Here is a 25,542-nt window from a genome sequence, read left to right on the forward strand (position 1 = left end):
TACCCCAAAACATACCTTGCGCCTCGTCGAGCCGCCTGTTAATAAGTGTGATGTCGTCATCCGCCACATCAAGTTTCGACTTCAGCCTTGCAACCTCTGTAGCTTGGGCAGTCGTCATGGATGTAACAGCCTGTGTTCCAATTCACCAGATTATTTCCTGGTAATATCTTTTTTATCCTCTGATCGCCTCCCTTCGGACGCCAACCAGAGTCTCAGGGGCTACTATCTATACACAGGTGCATTTTGCACGTAGAAGTGCAATTGAAGATATTACATTGCATACCTCGAAGCCTCTTAGCAGGCTCATGAAGGCTTCATTCAATCCGCTTCTCGCGAATAGAATCCTCTCAACTACCGTACCCATTAAGGTACGATGTTCCTCTGAAACGGACGCATGTTGCAGCATGCCCGTCATTGTATTCGGCGCCCCCGGATCCCTAGGAGCGGCCGCAGGAGTACGGACTCCCTTCGAAGGGATATGTTTACCCGACTCTAGAGTCGTCCCCGGCTGTAAACCGGATAGTCGGGGCCCTTTATTGTTGGTCCCCATAGGGTTCGCACGCCCCGGACTCTGGATGGCCGAAGTATCGCCTTCGGGCATAGTCTTCATTGTCCCTCGCACCGCTTGTTGATCGGGAGAGATCCTCCGGGACGACACCTCAGAGTCGTCTGCCCTGTTGGGCGAGAAGGTCTGTGGAGGCGTCTCGCTTTCCATCATCTTCGGAAGAAGATCCCCCGAGGAGGAGGACTGTTGACGAAGACTGCGTACCGGAGTGCAAACATATATTTTAAATGTTACCCTGGTAACCAGAAAGCAATGGGATATGTTTCGGACGCCCCTGTTCACTTACGATTCGGCTAAGGCTTGTCCTTACGGGGGAACTGCGCGACAACGTCGTCTTCTGAACCTGAACCACCTGACAGGGACATCTTCCCTCGCTTAGGAGCCTTTGCTTCCAAATCTTCGGAGGCGGCCCTTTTCTTCCCATCGGGAGAGGGGATGTCAGTTTCCCCTTCTCTTTTGTCTTCGGAAGAGGGAGTTCCAATCTCCTCAAACATAGGGTCTGGTGTACCTTTGGAATGGAGGCCACCTTTGGCCTTCTTGCTCTCCTCTTTGTCCCCCTTCGCCGACACTTGGTATGGCGCCGGAGCCAGCATCCTTGTTAACACAGGATCTGTTGAGTCTTCGGGAAGAGGGGCCGAACACCTAATTCTTTCCGCCTTCTTGATCCAGCCCTGGTCGAAGATGTTTTTCTCAGTATATTGTTGTGAGACATTTAACTAACTTGTGTTCGGGAGTCGAGGGCTTACCGAGGTATCTGGATGGTTGCAGTCAAGGCCGATGTCCTCGGTAGTATCCGGCCACTATTTTCGTGTCCCGAAGAATAATTTCCGCATTCCTTTGTGCATCGTGCCAAAGAAGTGTTGAAGAGTCTGTGGTCCTTCAGGATTGAACTCCCACATGCGGAGGGGCCGTCGCTGGCACGGCAGGACCCGGCGGACTAGCATTACCTGGATTACGTTGATGAGACCGGTGTCCTTTTCGAGGAATCTCCGGATGCGGCTTTGTAGCGTCTGCACTTCGTCCCTTGATCCCCAGTCCAACCCCTTATTAATCCATGATACGAGCCGTAATGGAGGGCCAGACCGGAACGCAGGTGTAGCTGCCCACTTGGTACCACGGGGTTCAGTGATGTAAAACCACTCCCGCTGCCATAGGTTGGAGGTTTCCGTGAAAGAGCCTTTTGGCCAAGGTGTATTGGTGAGTTTGCTCACCGTAGCACCGCAGCACTCCGCTTGCTTCCCATCGACTACCTTCGGTTTCATATTAAAGGTCTCGAGCCATAAGCCAAAGTGTGGGGGAATGCGGAGAAAGGCCTTGCACATGACGATGAACGTCGAGATGTGAAGAAAGGAGTCCGGAGCTAGATCATGAAAATCTAGCCCGTAATAGAACATGAGTCCACGAACAAAGGGATGGAGAGCGAACCCTAGCCCTCGGGGGAAGTGGGAAATGAATACGACCCTCTCGCCGGATCTGGGAGTAGGAATGACCTGCTCTTGAGCAGGGAGCTTGTGGTGGATTTCCGCGGTCAGGTACTTTGCCGCCCGAAGCTTCACGATATCATCCTCTGTGACGAAGGAGGCCACCCACCAACCTTGAGGATTGGGTTCGGACATGACTAGGAGGCTCGGAACAAATAAATTAAACCTTGGGTGCTAGAACTCGAGGAAAGGGAAGGCGTGGAGGAGAAAGACGGGTCTGTGCCCCTTTATAAAGGCGATGAATATCAAAACGCCTCCTCCAAGGTCTCAAAACCTGCCTATTCCCAAGGAATCACACCAACGGGATGGTTGGGTTACCCACACCCGTATTGATGAGAATCTCATAATAAGGGGACACGATCTCTGCTTCGACAAGACATTCCAATAAAACCGCTTCTCGAAACATGGAGCGGGAGGCCGAAACACGGTTCGAAATAATAACCGGGCAGCGACGTGATGCCATGCTACAAAAAGTTGTCAGTGGATTGGACTCGTGAAATATTATGCTCTCTGCGGTTGTGTGTGGTACTTGTTTTGCAGAGCCGGACACATTTTCTGTGCTCGAAGTCCATTTTGGAGTATTCGGAGGAGGAACCCGCCTTGCAATGCCGAAGACAATCTGCGCGTCGGACACATCGTCATTGAAGCCTGATTCAGGGGATACTGAGGGAGTCCTGAATTAAGGGGTCCTCGGGCATCCGGCCCATATGACGTGGGCCGAACTGATGAGCTATGAAGATACAAGACCGAAGACTCTCTCCCGTGTCCGGATAGGACTCTCCTTTGTGTGGATGGAAGCTTGGCGTTCGGATATAAAGATTCCTTTCTCTGTAACCGACTTTGTATAACCCTATCCCCCTTCGGTGTCTATATAAACCGGGGGATTTAGTCCGTAAAGGCAATCATAATCATACATGCTAGAATTTTAGGGTTTTAGCCATTACGATCTCATGATAGATCAACTCTTGTGATATTCATATTCATCAAGATCAATCAAGCAGGACGTACGGTATTATCTCTAGAGAGGACCCGAACCTGGGTAAATATCGTGTCCCCCATCTCGTGTTACCATCAACCTTAGACGCATAGTTCGGGACCCCCTACCCGAGATCCGCCGGTTTTGACACCGACAGACACCGCGAGAGATCGTCCCTTCCACGTATGTTAATGTGTTTGACTAAATCGAGATCGCGCCTTGGCGCAAGGGTGCCAGTCCGAACGTGTTTGTCATGCAGGTAATGGTAAATCAGTAGTAATCCAGGTTTAGCATGTGCATTCATACAGGATAACAATACATTGAAGAAGAAACATTTAATTGTGATAGAAGCGACACATAATGGTGCTCAATATCGGCATGAGACTAGAAGACTGAATACTATAATTGTGAGACATAATGGTGCTCAATATCGGCATGAGACTATAAGACTGGATACTATAATTGTGAGGGAAACTTAGCATTATGATAGAAGCGACACATAATGGTGCTCAATATCATTGCCGAGTCCTACCGTTTGTGTTGTATACTATAATTGCGAGGGAAACTTAGCATGTTTAGTAATTAATATGTCTATGACAGTAGAAGTATTTAGTCTGTTCAAAAACAAAATGACATAACGTTCAACACCAAGGAGTAATATCATACGATGACAAAATCCAATCAGGTTACAAAGTTCAGTACTAAAAGCAGGGGCATAATATAGCTTAAGTAACTATAATGGTAGTGAGATCAATATTGAGAAAGCTACCCAATTAGCAAACCAAATGCCAACACAAAATGCTTTAAGTACGTTATTTTTAGACAAAGCAATCAAGGTTAAAGAGCGCATCCAGCAGTTTTGATGCTACATAATTTTCAGAGCAAGGCATTCCTACAAAAGGCGAATGGTCAAACAGAAGACCATTGAAACATCTTGGTAGATAGTTGGGTAGTCATTAGCGTCGAAGCAAGTGGTTGACTGATCATCATTGGCGAATCACCTGTGTAAGAAAGGCATCGTTGATCATCGATGACCACACACGAAAATGTTGTTTGACAACCTTAATGGACCATGAGGTTCTTAAGTAAATCTCAAACCAAATGTGTAACATTGCCATATAAAACTATGAGATACTTATATCTGATTTACGACAGAAAAGGGAGAAAAGTATCAACAGATGATTTTGTAATAGAAAAGAAAATGAAAAAAAAAGAACTGATTTTGAACCTGCCGGCCCAATAACTTTGTTGTCCAACATTTTAAAATCCCCTAGCTATGTAGAATGAAGCATAATCCACACTTCACTCTGCATATTTTGCGAATCAGGGATTGTAGATGCTTAAGGAGATGCTACGTTAGGAATTAGCAAAATAACATATGCTACATCCAGATTCTTTAGGGAGGGAGAGAGGGGTGGAGAGAGAGATGGACCTGGAGGTTTAGCAGGCGGGCAGGAGGACCTGGTGAGCTCGACGCTGCCCCGCTGCTCTCACGTCGAGCTCGCAGCCGCGTCCGCATCAACCCGACCACCGACACCTTTGCATCACAAATAGCTAATCGCCTAATGTTGTTGTACTCCTACCTGTGAATCACCATAAAATTTATTAACATAGTCACAGAAGCATCACTGCAAGATACCACTAAGATCAAAGTAGCACATTACCAGCATCCCCAAACAACAGAACCCAACACTGTCACTCATATCTATAGGCCAGCAATCAAAATGCAGTAGATCCCAGACACTTCCCATCCACATGCTGTAACCTCTCTAGCACACCGAGGTTCAGTTAACACAGAAGCACTAACAGAGCAGATGTAAACCCAAGCGGCGGACTCACGTTGCGCTGGTGGTGTTGTAGAGGCGAATGGAGTCGTCCTCGGTGACGAGGAGATCCTCCTTGCGTTGGAACTCGAGGCAGCTTATCTTCCCAGACTGCCAACCGATTCGCCACGACAGATTAGCGTGGGCAGTAGGAACAAACATGAGGGGGGGGGGGTAGGCAATGGAACTCACGTAGTCGGTGAAGACCGCGCCGATGGCCATGCCGCGGACGATGCCGTCGTCCAGCAGCCACGGCATGGCTGCCATCCTCGGCGCTGCCGCTGCCCGCCCGCCCGTCGTCCAGAAGGTAGCAACAAAACAAAATAACCCCAAACGCTTACTTAGCAAGGAAACAAGCTGCAAAACTAACAAAGCACACATCCTTCAAAGTTCACCTACATTTAGTCTGGTGCATGATCCAAAAAATGCAATGGTGAGAGACAGAATTGGGGAAAGCTTCAGAACAAACTAAAGAAAACAAAAGGAAATGTCCGCTCAATGGCTCGGATTAACCCAGCAACTTAATCACAGCAGTCGAAAAATTGTTTATGGATACAGACAGCAACATGGGACATACTACCTCAGTCACTCTTTACGTGAACAATCCAGCATTATCTCCAAAAAAACTCTCAAAAAAATCATGTAGCATTACTATTTGTAGCATGTAAGAACAAATAGCTGCAACTGATAACTTGCGGAAAAATAGGAGTAATAGTATCACAACGAATTAAAACAAGCCACTCAACCGATAACTTGCTGGGAGTGAGTCAAAGTGCAACTTACTCTTAACCAGATTAAATCAAGGACCAACAACAAACAATAAAAGATCAAGAACAACTTATATGCAATAAAGGTATGAGAGAGAAGAAATCTGTACACAAGACGGCTATAAACACTGGAGCACAAATAAGCAACACCTTTAAATACAAATAAAAAGAGTTCATGGTTCATTGCATGGTGGGCTCAGATTCACCTTTCCTCGATCATATAACCTACCCCCATCATCTCTTATCACCAGATCAATCTTTTTATACATTGGAGCTGCCCTGGTTATTACTCAACAAGAATGACCATCCAAGGACAGAACAATAAGTATCACATGATCAAAAAGGATTCTAGAGACAAGAGGGAGGATCCAACTTGATACCACAGGTGCCTCGATTGCTGAAAGGCACACTTATTTCAGTCACGGTTAGTCATCATCGCCCTAGAAAGAATGGCCTCCCTCGCCTCATCGACGCACGGACCAACCAGGGGCCACCACGCACAGGGGTAAAAGGTGAAAAAACGAAAATGCCCTCGGCAGGGCACGATAATTATCGGCGGTGGCACGAGATATTTGACCGCTGGAGGGTGCCGACTGGCCGCACAGACCACGCTCCCAGGCACAGCCGCTGACAGGCGCGACCCACCCCATGAAGGGGCCCACAAGCCAGCGAGAACCGGTCAAAATCGCGGAGTAAGCAGGATCGCGGGGGGACGGTAACTATTCATTGCTACAGGAGCGCGGCTTCGATCCGCCGGCCAAGCCCTTCCACGCGCTCGATCCAACGGCCGGAAACGCATCAAGCAGTTCGATTGGACAGCCGAGAGTCGCTAAACTCTGAGAGAGCTCGGGGGCTGCCTCAGTTCTTATTTCTGGATGTGTTCTTAAATTCCTGCAAACCAAAGGGGCACTAAATACAAATACAGAACGGCAACAACATAGCACACTGTGCTTGAGACCAGAACTGCATTTGAATGGGCTCAGATTCGCCTTTGCTCGATCATGACCCTTCCCCTAGTGTCTCCATCGCCAGACCAATCTGTTCTCGCAAGGGTGAAACTGCCCTGGTTATCACTCATCAGAAATGACCATCCAAGGACAGAGCCACTAAAATAAGCACATGATCAAAACGGCTCAAAGAAACGAGGGGGGATCCAACTTAATACCCACAAGCGCCTCGGTTGCTCGAGAGCATGCTTATATCAGCCATAACCGATCATCATAGCCCTGCGCCAACTAAGTGTCTCTTTTTGATCCAGCGGGCAAGATCCAACGGCCCAAAACGCATCCGAAATCAAATCCAGGAGCATAGCTATAGGACCAGAGCATCCAATGTAAACCAGAGCATCACAGGGAGCTCCTATGATAGCAAGTAAACATGAACAGCAGCCTCCAAACCCTAGAATAGCATGGATCCACAACTACAGAACTCAGGTAGGAACTGATGCATGAGTAGGGCATGGAGCATCAACCAGACGAGCACCACATCAACATAGCCACGGCCATGCCCCATACAGTAGCCGAAGCAGAGGAGCAGGAGGAAGATGGAGCTCACCGAGGGAGGTTGTAGCCAAGGCAGTACTCAGTGGGCGCCGGGGTTGCGCCTGAACGCCGTACAACCGGCGCGGAACCGCTTCCTAAACCGCACATCCACGCCCCAGCTGATATTTCCTGATCAACAAAATAAATCCTTTGGAAGTTAATGCAGTTAGGAAAATCAGCATGTAAAATAAACAGATTTTGCCTGCATACTAAAATGGCTTTAGTCCACCTAATATATGTGTGTGTGCATGAATCAGAAACTTGAATCAATCAAACTAAATCTATTAGCAAACATTCTTTAGTCCACCTAATAAATGACCCTAAAGAAGCTGCATTTTGTCTAATAGCGAAGGAAATGTAAAACCAAATGGCTTTTTTTTGCATCTTTTCCATCTTCTATTTCAACAAAATTCTTGAGTATCAAGGCAGAAAAGTTGAAAAAATCCAGAGAGAGAGAGAGATGGACAGACGGCGAGTTATCAGCACATGAACGGAGGCAAATCAGCAACGCTATTCTGCCCAACACCAAACCGAGTGCACGTGTTATCTTTGCCAACCACCATGGAGGAGGAGGGGAGGCCGTTAGGGAGGAAGAGGAGGAGGCCGAGGCAAACTCGTGCCAGTCGGTGGCAGCCGAATTGGGCCGGCAGATCAGAGGCGGCTCACCTCAGGTCATCTCCTCTTCCCAGAGGTGCATGAAAGTAATGACGACGGTCCACCGCTTGGCACATTTGCTTTTGCTGTTGAGAACATGAGAATAACTTTTCAAACTAAAATAAGGAAAAAATGGTTGTTTAAGTAAATTTACCATCTACTTACTAATAGAGTGCAGCAGCATTCAGTTAATGAGACTATCAGAAGAACTTGTTTTCATACTGAAGTAAGGAAAACCAAGCGACAACAAATATTCATATCTCACTGATTATGCTATCTAGCATATATTCACCTAAACCATAAGATATGATTGGAACCACAAAGCTCTAAACCAAATGGCAACAATAGAATCGAACTAGGCTCTATTAGTATATAAAAATTGTAGAGGGCTGCGGAAGAATTTGAATGTACATGTAAGCTTATCGAAAAAACAACATAGCTCCAGAATTGTACATACATGCTTAACTAATACCACACATGAAAATGCATCCTTGAATGCCTCTTCTGATCACTACTATCCAACATATATTCAGCTAAACTATAAGATATGACTGAAATGCAAAGCTCTAAACCAAATGACAACAATAGAATCAAACTCCACTGTATTAGCATCTAAAAATTAAGACCGCGGAAGAATTTGAATGCACGTGGAAGCTTACTGAAAAAACAACATAGCTCTGGAAATGTACATACATGCTTAACTGACACCACAGGAGAAAATGCATCGTTGAATGCTGCTTCTGATCCTTACTCTGAAAATTGTTTACAACAGAGAACTAATTACTTTCATTACTGATCAGTACCAAACCAAAGCAAATGGATCATAAAACATATTAAGCACTTTATTGATCAGTACCAAACCAAAAGCAAATGAAAACAAAATGATTAGTTGGTTTTTAGATGCCTTATATCAGTACCAAACCACCGGCTTCGGCAAGGGATGAGCATCATGATGGTAACAAAATTAGAATATTATTCATCCTTATCAGCCTTGCCCACTTCATTAAGACTATCCATCAACTTATATTCAGTAAGAGAAACGTCAAGAAATATTATTGTGCTTTCCACACGATATATTTTAGTGGTAGCTTATAAAATGAAATGAAGTCAAGGAAGATTCAAAATTCACTGCAGTAGCTTGAAGCAAAGCGGACATCTTAATTTCTTGCGTTCTTCACAGCCAAACAAAAACAAATAAAGGAAACTAAAAGGTTCAGAGAGACATGCAAAACAAAGACTGTAATAGCAGAAGAACCCAGACTGAAGTATTGTAGCACGTAATCATTTTATAGGAAACAATAGAGCTTGGTAACCAACCACCATCATAAATTGTTTACGTGAATAAAGGGCATAAGTTTTATCTAAACATATCAAGCAAAAAAGATTAGTTATTTTGTAGGAGCAACCACCAGTGGAACGATTCATAGAGAAGTTAGACTAATAACAGAAGCTAGGAAAAAAAGGGTATACCTGAGCATAACTGGATATGTGCCAATCGCGATTCTTCGCAGTGCAACTCGTCAAGCTTCTCACAACTAAAAAAACTACCTGCACAGGTGGACAGAAACAGAAACCACACTAAAAATCAGTCAAAGCAAGGCATTCTAGAGCACTATGCAGTCAGCTCATATGCATCAGCTAAATAGCTTACCAACACATGAAATCTACACAATATATCATGCATTCTTCACTTTACACATTCCGCATTTCAAATGGGTAAACTATAGAGTACTCGCTACTATGCAAAGGGCCAAGGGACATTGAGTGTTCTAACCAGCTGATTTCTTTGTTCGGAATGCCCTTCTTCTTTGAGTTCCTCATAGGATGCATCTGATCAGTCCATTGGGAATGAACACAAACATTATAAGGAAAACTGCTGAGAAAAGCGGTCCTCGCCGAAGTATAAAAGATAAACTGAACACTAATGAATTGTACTTTATATTTGACACCCAGACACATTTTGTTATAAATCATGTTTAAGACTGGTTGCAATCAAACAAACCACCTCTCACATGCAAAGGCTGGATGAGTGACAAAACGATCTCAATTCAATATTGTAATCGCGCTATTCCATCTCTGTGTCCGGCACTCCTCCTGTCGAGTCCGGAGGAACGACAACGGCGACATGGACAGCTCGGCCACCTCGTCGTCTCTGCGGCCCGCGCTCATCCTCCTGCCTGAGGACGAGGAGGGAGGCGCGCAGAGGAGGGAGCAGCGACGCAGAGCATACCATAGATAATGTCGTATATACTATGAACATTAGCGCTTTCTAAACAATGTCGCTGCTAAGCATCATGAGCAAAGAAGAATTATGAAAATCAAACATCAACAAACGTGCGCATCCACCAAATCCTCCTTCATCGAATCTTGGTGTAATCAAAGTGACTAAAACTACTCCGACAGTAAACCATTTACTCTTTGTAGAGAAGAATTATGAAAATAAAACACCAACAAGTGCACCCGTTCTTCTTGTCAGTTCCATGAACCACACCCGCCCTAACGCTAAAGCGGGCGCTTAAGCGCCTAAAGCGGGCAAATATCTAAGGCTCTGCAAGGGCGCCTTCTCCCTTAAGCAAATCCTAAAGTTGCAGCCTACATGAAACAATGGTGGCAAAACACTCCAAACTGAACAAGCATTGTAGGTTTTTCTTCAGGATTTCCTTATTAGTAACTGTACAACCAAGTAGCAGAAGTGAAGAGAAGGAGCAATTAAGGGACAACTCACAGCAGAATCGAATCGTGTGATGTGCTCTCGTCCATCCTATCCTCTACAGCAGCAGTAGGAGTACATCAATTGCTCTACTCCAAATCGAATTGAAGCACATCAGGAGCTGCAGGCTCGTACCCGCTCCTCTCCTCTGCTGCTACAAAAGAAGAGAGATATTAGAAAGAGATAGAGAGGGAGAGGAGGAGGAGGAGGAGGAGGAGGAGGAAGGAGGGGCAGGGGATGAACTGACCAGAGGCGGAGAGGAGGCGCAGCCCCATGGCCGCCGGTGTCGGGCCAGGAGGGGATGAACTCTCCTCTTCTGCTGCTTATCCTGGGACATGAGGATGAAGGAGATGCGGCCCTTGATGAGCAGCTCATGGTGTCGGGGTCCCGGCGCGAGCGAGGAGGTGGAAGTTGCTGCAGCCATGGCGGATCTGGCCACCACCATGATCATCCCCTCACCCAACTCGTCCATGGTGTTGGTGTTTCCCCACTCAACTCGTCCTCTGCTGCTACAAAAGAAGAGATTAGAGAAAGGAAGATAGAGATGAGGAGGAGGAAGGAGGGGAGGGGATGAAATCACCGGACATAGCCGCCGGTGTTGGAGCCAACACCCGAAACCCTAACCACGGGGCAGGGGCGCGGGTGAGCGGTGGTGGCCGTGAGCGGCGAATCCGGCAGGAAGAGAGGACGCAGCGGAGCGAGGCGAGCTAGGCGATGTGTTGCGCGGTGGCGGAGACGCCGGGGCTCGCCGGAATTAGGCGGCGTACGTGAAGCAGACGCGGGAGAGAGAGGGAGGGCTGGAGGGGGCTCTGTTGCGGCTGATCTGGCCACCGCTGGAGCAGTGGATGGATGCCGACTATGTGGTTCGAGGCGGTGGGTGGCGACGGCGGCGATGTGGGTGGGAGAAGAGGAGGCGCGTGGGAGGGAAGGGGAATGAGAGAGAGGGAGAGGAGGAGCTGGGAAGCGCTGGAGGAGGCGGCGGCTAGGGTTCAACACAGGAGCGGCTGCCCTTTATAAACCTGTACATGAAATGACGAAAATGTCCTCGATGGGGCACAGGAATTACGCTCGGTGGCACGGGCGAGCGGAAACTATTCATTACTACAGGAGCGCGGCTTCGATCCGACGGCCAAGCCCTTCCACACCCTCGATCCAACGGTCGGAAACGCATCAAGCAAATCGATCGGACGGCCAGATGTCGCTAAGCTCTGTGAGAGCTCGGGGGCTCCCTCTATGTATGTTTCTGGATTACCATGGTATCGGTCGCTTGTGTGAAAACCCTTCGTCCTCCGCCCATTCCATTCCCCCCCCCCCTTCTCCCCCAACGGCCAAAAAAGAAAAGAAAAAATTCACTGTAGGTACTTAAACTTATGCTCGGTGGTCACTTTAGTCCCCGTAGTTTAAAATACCCGAAATACCATCCCTAAACTTGTCCTAGGGGTTCACATACGGTCCATTCTACTGGTTGGTCTATGTTTTTGCTGATTTGGCAGCGGTCAACTCGTGCCACGTGGGCGCTGACTGCCACTTATCTCCAGCTGCTTGAATACGCAGGAAAGCAGGGTTTTTTTTTGCAAATTACTCACAAAAAACAGTTGCCCCCTTCCACCTGGTCGGACCGCTCCGTCCCCGCCGCTGCCTCCCTCCGTCGCCCTCGCCGCCGCCTCCATTGCGATCTGCGAGTTGCGACGGGAGGACTGGGATAAGCCACATCACTCCTCCTCCTGTTATGCTTCCTCTTCTTTTTTTTCTTTTTTTTCTTTTTTCTTTTTTTCTTCCTTTTTTCTACTTTTTTCTTTTTTTTCTTTTTTTTACTTAACGCTTTTTTCTTTCCTTTTTTTCTTTTTTTCTTTTCTTTTTTTTACTTATTTGAGAAAGTGGCCCTCCAGTAACATGTTTGAGTAGGAGAGAATGTCGTGCTCACACGACCCGCGTGGCGATACGCCCGACGAGAGCTGGCACGTCTCATTCGCCACCGATCTGCAGACGCATATGCTCGCGTTCCATGACGGCGTTCTGATGCTTCGGCGGGACGCTCTCCGCCTCGTCTTGTCAGATGGGTGCGGAGTCACGGTGGACGCGCGCTTTCTCCGCGTAGGGGAACACGTTGACATTGGTGATGTCATCTCGCTACCGTGCCACTTTGCGAAGGTGCGGGATCGGCTCCCAGTGGCGCGGTCGGCGCCAGCAGGCGCGGCGCAGGGCCCGACATGAGGAGCGGTGTCACATCCCTGCTTTTAGTCATGCATTAGGATTGGATGAACATGTGCATCATGTTTAAATTTCTTTTAAACTTGAAATGGGGCCTAATCAACCCCAACACCCCCCCTAAAAATGCTATTTTCCAACAATTGGAATTTCAATGAACCCAAAATGCCCTTCATAAAAGCCCACCATTTTTGGTCTTGACTAAAACCTCTACCAAAAATGGTCTTGCAATTTATGGAGCCATTTTGGATTTTTGAACAAGCCATAAGTATTTGAATTTTGGCATTTTAAATGCTATAAATATTTTAAGGTGCTCAAATAATCTTCGAAGCATTTTTAGGCAGTTGAGAATATTCCCAAATGTGCCTCTGAATATTTTCAGAGTTTTTGGAAATGAAATAGTATTTATTCTATTTCAATACACAGAGCAGGAAATAAATAAAAGCAAAATAGAAGAGAGAGAGAGAGAGAGTTAGAGCTTACATGGAAGCCCACCAGCCGGCCCACCTAGCTGGCCCGGCCCAGCAACCGCTCCACGCAGCTGCTTCGCCTAGCCAGCAAGGCGAGCAGGTGCTCGACGGCGAGCACAAGAGCTCGCCACGCCACCTCTCTGCCTGCCTGCCGTCGCCCGCGCCAGCGCGACGCCTCGAAGCGCCTCTGTGGCACCGCCCCGACCCCGTGGACACCTCACACGCGCCCCTGCCTCTCTCCCTTGCTCTCTCCCACGATGGCCGACGCTGCCGTAGCCGCACCGTCGCCATAGCCATGCTCTCCGTCGTCTTCGTGCCACGCCACTGTGTCCAGGAGCTCCGTCGCCCTCCTCTCTGTCGAGCAGACCGAGCCCCGAGCGCTCGCTCGCCCTGGAGTTACCGCCTCGTCCTTGTCTTCGCTGATCGCCGCCGGAGATCCCCTTCGCTGTCACCACTGCTCCAGCTCGTCCCCGACCTCGCCATTTAGATTGTCGCAACCGTTGTGAGCTCAGCTACATTCCCATCCTCTCTGTTCTCGCTGTCGTCCCCTGCATCGACTACACGAAGCTCACCCGCACGCGCCGCCGCCCGCGTCGTCGTCGGTCATGCTCCGGTGACCATATGGTCCCGGGCTTGTGTCCAACGCACTCCCCGCATCATGTAGGAGCCGTAGATGCTAGCGCCGCCCCGCCTAGGCCACTACAACAACGAGCCCGAGCTCACCCGAGCTCCGGCGACCGCCAAGGTCGTCGCCGGCGTCGTTCTCGGCCTCCCCAAGCTCCACTTCCACCACCAAACGACGCGGCTCGCTTCCAGCTCCCCGTAGATGGTCTCGGCCGCCCGTTTGGTCGCCGGAGACGCAAACCCGAGCCCCTCCGCCGCGTCTGTCATCGCCGGCGTCAAGCCGCCGGCGAGTTGACCATGTTTTGACCCGTGGACTGACGTGTGGGCCCAAGTTAACTTCCCCCCTGAGCCTATGACAGGTGGGGCCGACATGTTAATTAGTTTAGGATTAGTATTAACTAACTTTAGTTAGTTTAGGTCACTGACATGTGGGCCCAGCCCCACTGACAGTTAATTAGTACTAACTTAACTCTGTTAGTTAGCTGAGACACTGACAGACGGGGCCCACCAGCCAGGTTTGACTAGCCCTGGCACCTTTGACTCGCTGACATCACAGTGACGCGGTGCTGACGCAATTATTCATTTTCTGGATTTATTTTTATATAGGAAATTTCAGGAAATAGCCAAAACTTCTAAAAATCATAGAAAATCAACCATAGCTCCAAATCAAACAAATTATATATGAAAAATGATCAGAAAAATTCAATCTATCCATCTGTAATGGTTTCATGCATGACAAACCCTTTAACCTTGCTGTTTAGGTGAAACAAGCTAACACACTTATTATGCATAAGAACTTTAACTTCCATTTGAATCTTTGGTTCAAATGGACCCATTTCAACTTGTTTCACATTGCATTAGGCAGGACACATCATTTTGCCATGTCATAGCATGCATCATATTGTTGCATATTGTCATGTGTTGATTATGTTATGTGTGTCCCTCGTGGTAGGTTCTGCCTTCGAGGATATCTCCGAGTATCCAACTGAAGGGCATTACCCTACTACCACTACATCAGGCAAGCAACCCATTGATCATTTCGATACAAACCCATGTTCTCGCTTCTGCTCTTGTTTACTGCATTAAGACAACGCGATTCAAACTGTTGTGTGTTGCGGTAGTTGAACCCACTTCCTTTGCATGACCTGTCATTGCCACAATAACTAGATGAAACCCACTAGCATGTGTAGGAGTTGATTGAGCCATATTTGTGTTCCTACCATGCTATGCCTGCTATGCTTAGAGTTGTGTCAGGTCTGGTTCATCTGGGTGATGGGCTAGAGTGAAATGATTATGTCGGTAATGTGAGGGGTGTGTTGAACATGATTTGGTAAAGGTATCGATGAGAGGCCATGTAGGAGTACATGGTGGGTTGTTTCATTGAGGCCGTCCCTAAGAACTGAGATCTGTATGTGTGATTTAAGATTCAGTTACTACCATACATTGGGCCCGAAACCAATGGACCCTCTCGGCTTCTTAATCACCCTAGTACTCTGTCCAGGAGTTGCAAATAGTTTCTGGTGTTTGTAGGTTATGTGTTGGCGGCCGTGCGTAGCGCTGACCCTAGGGGTGGGCTATGTTGCGGTAGATACACCATGGACGGGTATGCCGGGCGCCCGTTTGGCGTCTCGGGACCCTGTTCACATCGTTCGGGGCCGTATGTGGAAACCTCGGCCGGTCTCCTTGCGGATGGAACCTGGATAGGCGATAAACCTGGACTAGAGACTTGAGTGTTTAGGTAGGCCGTGGCCGACACCCTCGTTGGGCTTCCGCTTGAAGGTTGCCAAGTACATGTCGTGTAAACGGCGGTAAGTGGTGAGAGCATGTATGAAGAAGTACACCCCTGCAGGGTTAACATCATCTATTCGAATAGCCGCGTCCGCGGTAAAGGACTACTTGGTTGCCTATACAGTTCATATACAAGTTAATGGATACTACTAAAAGACTCAAGATAAGTGTGAGTACCGAGGATGGCCCTCTCGTAGGATGACAAGGGAGGATCCCCGGTGGAGTATTGTGTTGGTGAGTAGTGGACTCGTGTGCGAAAAGTATTTTATTAGTGGAGTCTCGTAGGATAGCTTAGCCAAGAGTCAAAGCTGGCTTGCTGCAATAACTCCACCACCTTCTTGAGAATGAGCATGTATAGTAGGTTCTGATGTAAGACTTGCTGAGTACCTTTGTACTCATGTTTGCTTAATTACTGTTTTCAAACGACAACACCGCCCCCTCCGGTGGGTTTTATGTAGATCCCGACGTCGATGAGTGACTTGCCACCCAGGTGGTGATCCTGGCCATGGAGGGCCCTATGTAGATAGACAGGCTTTGAGAGGCCTTCTTTCTTTCTAGTGTCTGTACTCAGACTATTTGCTTCTGCATGTGCTTGTATGCTTGTATGACTTGAGTGTCGGGTCATGTGACCCCTACCTGTATGAACATGTTATGTATGGCTCTTTGGAGCCTTTAAATAAAGTACTTGATTTATAGAGTTTTGTTGTGATGCCATGTTGTATTTGCACATATCGAGCATATTGTGTGTATGATTGAAATGCTTGGTATGTGTGGGATCCGACAATCTAGTTGTTTATCCTTGGCAGCTTTCTTATGGGGAAATGTAGTCTAGTGCTCCTCGAGCCATAGTAGTCCGCTACAGCCCGGTTCACCGGAGTCCTGCTAGTCCAGCACTACTGCTCAGGACACTTGACTGGCCGGCATGTGTTTCACTTCGTTCTTATGTCTGTCCCTTCGGGGAAATGTCACGCGGTGACTTCCGGAGTCCTGCCTAGCCTGCTACAGCCCAGGTTCCCCGGAGTCCTGTTAGCCCAGTGCTACAGCCCGGATTCACACGCTGATGACCGACATGCTCGATGTGATTCACGTATGCATGTCTCCATAGGTCTGTGCCGCTTTGGGTTCACGACTAGCCATGTCGGCCCGGGTTCTCTATCATATGGATGCTAGCGACACTATCATATACGTGAGCCAAAAGGCGAAACGGTCCCGGGCCATGGTAAGGCAACACCCATGGGGATACCGTGCGTGAGGCCGCAATGTGATATGAGGTGTTACCGGCTAGATCGATGTGACTTGGAATCGGGGTCCTGACAGCGTTGGCATCAGAGCCGGACTGCCTGTAGGTTCGTTGAGCCAAACTGGTCGATGTCGAGTCTAGAAATGCTTTAGTTATATGTAGGGGAATTGATTGTGGGAGGGAACGTAAGGCTCTTTTACTCCTTTACCTTATGCCCTCTGATTTGAGTCATTCTCTTCTCATTCAATGTGGGTTAAGGACTAGGCTCTCATCTTCTATCAGGTTCACGTGTTACTAATCCGTAGTAGCTTATAGGATTGTTGTTACAAGCCTCAGTACAGTTTCTACTATTTTTTAGTATGTTGCCAGTTGAATCAGAACCTTGATATTATGTTGTTGAGTGGTATTGCAAACTGTTGTGGATGTCTCAAATCTTTTTCTGAGCATTTACAGTCGTTATGATGTCCAATTTTCCCTAGAAATACTAATGTCTTTGCATTGTGGTTGTGCTTTCAGATGGCCACTCATGCTCAAAACCAAGTGGTTCGCCTGACCCGGTGCCTCGATGTGCCCGGTCATACTGCTATGCTAGTCCGGGTAATGATCGAGACGGGTAACCGTTGGTATCCCGAATACACAGTCGAAGAGCAATTCCGAGACTTTAATCAAAGCCAATATTTCTGCACCGTCAGGATATTTCCTTCTTATCCTGGATCTACCGAGCCCCTCCACTATTCCTATGGACTCGGGGTTACTGTTGAGATGGCTGTGCAGGATGCTGCCTATTCCATGATGACCATCATGCGAGTCCGGACTGGCCTGCTTCGGAACACCGACTTCCGTTATATGTCAGCTTCACTCTCGGGAGCGCAAGGGTATCTCCAGGCTATCTATGCTGATTCCACACGTGAGGACTCACTAACTCGCACCACTGCCGAGATGCTCGAGGATAAGGACCGAGAGAATCGGGCCTTGAGACTGGAGCTTTTCAATACCCGTGCTGATTATTGGGCCACTTTGACTCGGTTTGCACCTGCTGTGCAAGCTGGATGTATGAATACGAGGGATCTGTATCCTGTGAGATTTTCTCTGCCAGACGTGGTGGATTAGCGTGATGTGGGAGGCATCACCCCACCCCGTGGTCCCCGCAGGCCACCATTTGTTGGTCCAAGACCTCATCCTAGCCCCTTTGGTCCACAAGCTCCTCAGGACCGTCTGTTCCCGGATGATCATGTTGAACTTCCAGGCTATGGAGGTGACTTCTATGAGGACTACTACGGAGTTGTCTGAGTTAGTAGTAGTATCACTAGTGTTGTAATAGTTGTATCTCCATTGTCCTGTGTGACTTGTGGAATATGACTTAGTGTGTAATCAATTCCGGAGGTGTAGACAAATAATGTATAGGAGCTTGGAATGCCTCCGATGAGATGTAACGTCTTTCATCATAGTTGTACTGTAGCCTGGGCTTGTACTAAACTATGTATGGTGTGTATGACCGTTGGTATATATATGGCAGTTCTATATTACCATGACATACGGATGAACATCTCTGCATTCCATGTTATCCATTACATTCTGCACTTCCTTGCTAAGTTGTGCCATCCTTATCTAAACCGTTGTCTTGTTTTCTCCTAGGATGGTCAACACCCGCAGCAACCCTGCTGCCCCGGAGTAGGGGGAAGCCAGTGCAGTTAGGGGTGAAAATCTTCCTCGCCCGCCTTCTCTGGCCGAAGTGATGCTGGAGGTGGAAAGAAACAAGCGTGAGACTAACCGCTTGCTGGAGCGGATTGAGCAGAACACTGCACGCCATCAGCGAAATGACTTGGTGTCAATCAATGACTTCATCAAGTTGTACCCACCAAAGTTTAACCATTCCGTCGAGCCCCTCGACGCGGATGACTGGCTTCGTAGCATCACCCACAAGCTACGTTCTGCCAACGTAGCCGAAGCTGATAAGGTTACTTATGTTGCCTATCACCTCGAAGGCCCTGCTAGTCTTTGGTGGGAAAATTTTGAAGCTATGCACCCGGTCCTAGGAGAGTCCTACTCCCTCTGGGAAAAGGATTCCCCTCCCCCCCCCCCCCAATCCTAGTTGGAATAGGATTCGCGGAGGGGGGAAAAGAGAGAGGGTGGCCGGCCCCCTCTCCTTGTCCTATTCAGACCAAGGGAGGGGAGGGGCGTGCGGCCCACTTTGGACAGCCCCTTCTCTTTTCCACTAAGGCCCACTATGGCCCATAAAGCTCCCGGGGGGTTCCGGTAACCTCCCGGTACTCCGGTAAAATCCCGATTTCACCCGGAACACTTCCGATATCCAAACATAGGCTTCCAATATATCAATCTTTATGTCTCGACCATTTCGAGACTCCTCGTCATGTCCGTGATCACATCCGGGACTCCGAACAAACTTTGGTACATCAAAATGCATAAACTCATAATATAACTGTCATCGTAACCTTAAGCGTGCGGACCCTACGGGTTCGAGAACAATGTAGACATGACCGAGACATGTCTCCGGTCAATAACCAATAGCGGGACCTGGATGCCCATATTGGCTCCTACATATTCTATGAAGATCTTTATCGGTCAGACCGCATAACAACATACGTTGTTCCCTTTGTCATCGGTATGTTACTTACCCGAGATTCGATTGTCGGTATCTCAATACCTAGTTCAATCTCGTTACCGGTAAGTCTCTTTACTCGTTTTGTAATACATCATCCCGCAACTAACTCATTAGTTGCAATGCTTGCAAGGCTTAAGTGATGTGTATTACCGAGAGGGCCCAGAGATACCTCTCCGACAATCGGAGTGACAAATCCTAATCTCGAAATACGCCAACCCAACATGTACCTTTGGAGACACCTGTAGAGCCCCTTTATAATCACCCAGTTACGTTGTGACATTTGGTAGCACACAAAGTGTTCCTCCGGCAAACAGGAGTTGCATAATCTCATAGTCATAGGAACATGTATAAGTCATGAAGAAAGCAATAGCAACATACTAAACGATCGGGTGCTAAGCTAATGGAATGGGTCATGTCAATCAGATCATTCACTTAATGATGTGATCCCGTTAATCAAATAACAACTCATTGTTCATGGTTAGGAAACATAACCATCTTTGATTAACGAGCTAGTCAAGTAGAGGCATACTAGTGACACTTTGTTTGTCTATGTATTCACACATGTATTATGTTTCCGGTTAATACAATTCTAGCATGAATAATAAACATTTATCATGATATAAGGAAATAAATAATAACTTTATTATTGCCTCTAGGGCATATTTCCTTCAGTCTCCCACTTGCACTAGAGTCAATAATCTAGATTACACAGTAATGATTCTAACACCCATGGAGCCTTGGTGCTGATCATGTTTTGCTCATGGAAGAGGCTTAGCAATGGGTCTGCAACATTCAGATCCGTATGTATCTTGCAAATCTCTATGTCTCCCACCTGGACTAGATCCCGGATGGAATTGAAGCGTCTCTTGATGTGCTTGGTTCTCTTGTGAAATCTGGATTCCTTTGCCAAGGCAATTGCACCAGTATTGTCACAAAAGATTTTCATTGGACCCGATGCACTAGGTATGACACCTAGATCGGATATGAACTCCTTCATCCAGACTCCTTCATTTGCTGCTTCCGAAGCAGCTATGTACTCCACTTCACATGTAGATCCCGCTACAACGCTTTGTTTAGAACTGCACCAACTGACAGCTCCACCGTTTAATGTAAACACGTATCCGGTTTGCGATTTAGAATCGTCCGGATCAGTGTCAAAGCTTGCATCAACGTAACCTTTTACGATGAGCTCTTTGTCACCTCCATATATGAGAAACATATCCTTAGTCCTTTTGAGGTATTTCAGGATGTTCTTGACCGCTGTCCAGTGATCCACTCCTGGATTACTTTGGCACCTCCCTGCTAGACTTATAGCAAGGCACACATCAGGTCTGGTACACAACATTGCATACATGATAGACCCTATGGCTGAAGCATAGGGAACATCTTTCATATTTTCTCTATCTTCTGCAGTGGTCGGGCATTGAGTCTTACTCAACTTCACACCTTGTAACACAAGCAAGAATCCTTTCTTTGTTTGATCCATTTTGACAGTAATATTACCGTCAGTGTCAGTCTTCTTCTTGAAGATCCATTTATTCTCAGTTGCTTGCCGATCATCGGGCAAGTCAACCAAAGTCCATACTTTATTCTCATACATGGATCCCATCTCAGATTTCATGGCCTCAAGCCATTTTGCGGAATCTGGGCTCACCATCGCTTCTTCATAGTTCGTAGGTTCATCATGATCTAGTAGCATGACTTCCAGAACGGGATTGCCGTACCACTCTGGCGCGGATCTTACTCTGGTTGATCTATGAGGTTCAGTAGTATCTTGTTCTGAAGTTTCATGATCATCATCATTTGCTTCCTCACTAACTGGTGTAGGTGTCACAAAAATAGTTTTCTGTGATGTACTACTTTCCAATAAGGGAGCAGGTACAGTTACCTTGTCAAGTTCTACTTTCCTCCCACTCACTTCTTTCGAGAGAAACTCCTTCTCCAGAAAGTTTCCGAATTTAGCAACAAAAGTCTTGCCTTCGGATCTGTGATAGAAGGTGTATCCAATAGTCTCCTTTGGATATCCTATGAAGACCGATTTGGGTTCGAGCTTATAAAGTTGAAGTTTTTCACATAAGCATCGCAGCCCCAAACTTTCAGATACGACAACTTTGGTTTCTTGCCAAACCACAGTTCATAAGGCGTCGTCTCAACGGATTTTGATGGTGCCCTATTTAACGTGAATGCGGCCGTCTCTAGAGCGTATCCCCAAAACGATAGCGGTAAATCAGTAAGAGACATCATAGATCGCACCATATCTAGTAAAGTACGATTATGACGTTCGACACACCATTGCGCTGTGGTGTTCCGGGTGGCGTGAGTTGCGAAACTATTCCGCATTGTTTCAAATGTACACCAAACTCGTAACTCAAATATTCTCCTCCACGATCAGATCGTAGAAATTTTATTTTCTTGTTACGATGATTTTCAACTTCACTCTGAAATTCTTTGAACTTTTCAAACGTTTCAGACTTATGTTTCATTAAGTAGATATACCCATATCTGCTTAAGTCATCTGTGAAGGTGAGAAAATAACGATATCCGCCACGAGCCTCAATATTCATCGGGCCACATACATCTGTATGTATGATTTCCAACAAATCTGTTGCTCTCTCCATAGTACCGGAGAACGGTGTTTTAGTCATCTTGCCCATGAGGCACGGTTCGCAAGTACCAAGTGATTCATAATCAAGTGGTTCGAAAAGTCCATCAGTATGGAGTTCCTTCATGCGCTTTACACCGATATGACCTAAACGGCAGTGCCACAAATAAGTTGCACTATCATTATCAACTCTGCATCTTTTGGCTTCAACACTATGAATATGTGTGTCACTACTATCGAGATTTAATAAAAATAGACCACTCTTTAAGGGTGCATGACCATAAAAGATATTACTCATATAAATAGAACAACCATTATTCTCAGATTTAAATGAATAACCGTCTCGCATCAAACAAGATCCAGATATAATGTTCATGCTTAACGCTGGCACCAAATAACAATTATTTAGGTCTAATATTAATCCCGAAGGTAGATGTAGAGGTAGCGTGCCGACTGCGATCACATCGACTTTGGAACCGTTTCCCACGCGCATCGTCACCTCGTCCTTAGCCAATCTTCGCTTAATCCGTAGTCCCTGTTTCGAGTTGCAAATATTAGCAACAGAACCAGTATCAAATACCCAGGTGCTACTGTGAGCATTAGTAAGGTACACATCAATAACATGTATATCACATATACCTTTGTTCACCTTGCCATCCTTCTTATCCGCCAAATACTTGGGGCAGTTCCGCTTCCAGTGACCAGTCTGCTTGCAGTAGAAGCACTCAGTTTCAGGCTTAGGTCCAAGTTTGGGTTTCTTCTCTTGAGTAGCAACTTGCTTGCCGTTCTTTTTGAAGTTCCCCTTCTTCTTCCCTTTGCCCTTTTTCTTGAAACTAGTGGTCTTGTTGACCATCAACACTTGATGCTCCTTCTTGATTTCTACCTCCGCAGCTTTCAGCATTGCGAAGAGCTCGGGAATAGTCTTATTCATCCCTTGCATATTATAGTTCATCACGAAGCTCTTGTAGCTTGGTGGCAGTGATTGGAGAATTCTGTCAATGACGCAATCATCTGGAAGATTAACTCCCAATTGAATCAAGTGATTATTATACCCAGACATTTTGAGTATATGCTCACTGACAGAACTGTTCTCCTCCATCTTGCAGCTATAGAACTTATTGGAGACTTCATATCTCTCAATCCGGGCATTTGCTTGAAATATTAACTTCAACTCCTGGAACATCTCATATGCTCCATGACGTTCAAAACGTCGTTGAAGTCCCGATTCTAAGCCGTAAAGCATGGCACACTGAACTATTGAGTAGTCATCAGCTTTGCTCTGCCAGACGTTCATTAACATCCGGCGTTCCTCCAGCAGTAGGCCTGGCACCCAGCGGTGCTTCCAGGACGTAATTCTTCTGTGCAACAATGAGGATAATCCTCAAGTTACGGACCCAGTCCGTGTAATTGCTACCATCATCTTTCAACTTTGCTTTCTCAAGGAACGCATTAAAATTCAACGAAACAACAGCACGAGCCATCTATCTACAATCAAGCATAAACAAGCAAGATACTTATCAGGTACTAAGTTTCATGATAAATTTAAGTTCAGTTAATTTACTTAAAGAACTCCCACTTAGATAGACATCCCTCTAATCCTCTAAGTGATTACGTGATCCAAATCAACTAAACCATGTCTGATCATCACGTGAGATGGAGTAGTTTCATTGGTGAACATCACTATGTTGATCATATCTACTATATGATTCACGCTCGACCTTTCGGTCTCCGTGTTCCGAGGCCATATCTGTAAATGCTTGGCTCGTCAAGTATAACCTGAGTATTCCGCGTGTGCAACTGTTTTGCACCCGTTGTATTTGAACGTAGAGCCTATCACACCCGATCATCACATGGTGTCTCAGCACGAAGAACTTTCGCAATGGTGCATACTCAGGGAGAACACTTCTTGATAATTAGTGAGAGATCATCTTATAATGCTACCATCAATCAAAGCAAGATAAGATGCATAAAAGATAAACATCACATGCAATCAATATAAGTGATATGATATGGGCATCATCATCTTGTGCTTGTGATCTCCATCTCCGAAGCACCGTCGTGATCACCATCGTCACCGGCGTGACACCTTGATCTCCATCGTAGCATCGTTGTCGTCTCGCCAAGCTTGTGCTTCCACGACTATCGCTACCGCTTAGTGATAAAGTAAAGCATTACATCGCGATTGCATTGCATACAATAAAGCGACAACCATATGGCTCCTGCCAGTTGCCGATAACTCGGTTACAAAACATGATCATCTCATACAATAAAAATCAGCATCATGTCTTGACCACATCACATCACAACATGCCCTGCAAAAACAAGTTAGACGTCCTCTACTTTGTTGTTGCAAGTTTTACGTGGCTGCTACGGGCTTAAGCAAGAACTAATCTTACCTACGCATCAAAACCACAATGATAGTTTGTCAAGTTGGTGCTGTTTTAACCTTCGCAAGGACCGGGCGTAGCCACACTTGGTTCAACTAAAGTTGGAGAAACTGTCACCCGCAAGCCACCTCTGTGCAAAGCACGTCGGGAGAACCGGTCTTGCGTAAGCGTACGCGCAATGTCGGTCTGGGCCGCTTCGTCCAACAATACCGCCGAACCAAAGTATGACATGCTGGTAAGCAGTATGACTTATATCGCCCACAACTCACTTGTGTTCTACTCGTGCATATTACATCAACATATAAAACCTAGGCTCGGATGCCACTGTTGGGGAACGTAGTAATTTCAAAAAAATTCCTACGCACACGCAAGATCATGGTGATGCATAGCAACGAGGGGAGAGTGTGATCTACGTACCTAGTAGATCGACAACGGAAGCGTTTGGTTGATGTAGTCGTACGTCTTCACGGCCCGACCGATCAAGCACCGAAACTACGGCACCTCCGAGTTCTAGCACACGTTCAGCTCGATGACGATCCCCGAACTCCGATCCAGCAAAGTGTCAGGGAAGAGTTCCTTCAGCACGACGGCATGGTGACGATGTTGATGTACTACTGTCGCAGGGCTTTGCCTAAGCACCGCTACAATATTATCGAGGACTATGGTGGCTGGGGCGCCGCACACGGCTAAGAATAAGATCACGTGGATCAACTTGTGTGTCTCTGGGGTTCCCTTGCCTCAGTATATAAAGGACCAAGGGGGGGGGTGCGGCCGGCCTAGGAGAGGCGCGCCAGGAGAGTCCTACTCCCTCTGGGAAAAGGATTCCCCCCCCCCCAATCCTAGTTGGAATAGGATTCGTGGAGGGGGGAAAAGAGAGAGGGTGGCCGGCCCCCTCTCCTTGTCCTATTCAGACCAAGGGAGGGGAGGGGCGTGCGGCCCACTTTGGACAGCCCCTTCTCTTTTCCACTAAGGCCCACTATGGCCCATAAAGCTCCCGAGGGGTTCCGGTAACCTCCCGGTACTCCGGTAAAATCCCGATTTCACCCAGAACACTTCCGATATCCAAACATAGGCTTCCAATAT

The 25,542-nt window shown here is 47.1% G+C and overlaps 1 long non-coding RNA gene across 8 annotated transcripts; it reads right to left on the reverse strand.

Annotated features, from left to right (window-relative positions):
- Window positions 1-3,652: 3,652 nt before the first annotated feature.
- Window positions 3,653-11,480, reverse strand: LOC123189000 (uncharacterized). 8 transcript variants are annotated; one of them, XR_006495486.1, is made up of 12 exons: window positions 11,098-11,480; window positions 10,765-11,020; window positions 10,533-10,668; window positions 9,582-9,637; window positions 9,278-9,355; window positions 8,501-8,559; window positions 7,820-7,893; window positions 5,038-7,282; window positions 4,862-4,956; window positions 4,687-4,780; window positions 4,455-4,605; window positions 3,653-4,023 (listed from the first exon to the last, which is right to left on the reverse strand). It is a non-coding gene; the product is annotated as an uncharacterized lncRNA (long non-coding RNA). The 8 variants fall into 8 exon arrangements; XR_006495487.1 differs by having other exon boundaries at window positions 10,765-11,023; XR_006495488.1 differs by lacking the exon at window positions 11,098-11,480 and having other exon boundaries at window positions 7,624-7,893; window positions 10,765-11,069.
- Window positions 11,481-25,542: the final 14,062 nt, after the last annotated feature.

This window comes from Triticum aestivum, chromosome 2A (assembly GCF_018294505.1).
Source record: "Triticum aestivum cultivar Chinese Spring chromosome 2A, IWGSC CS RefSeq v2.1, whole genome shotgun sequence".
In the NCBI taxonomy this organism is placed as follows: domain Eukaryota; kingdom Viridiplantae; phylum Streptophyta; class Magnoliopsida; order Poales; family Poaceae; genus Triticum; species Triticum aestivum.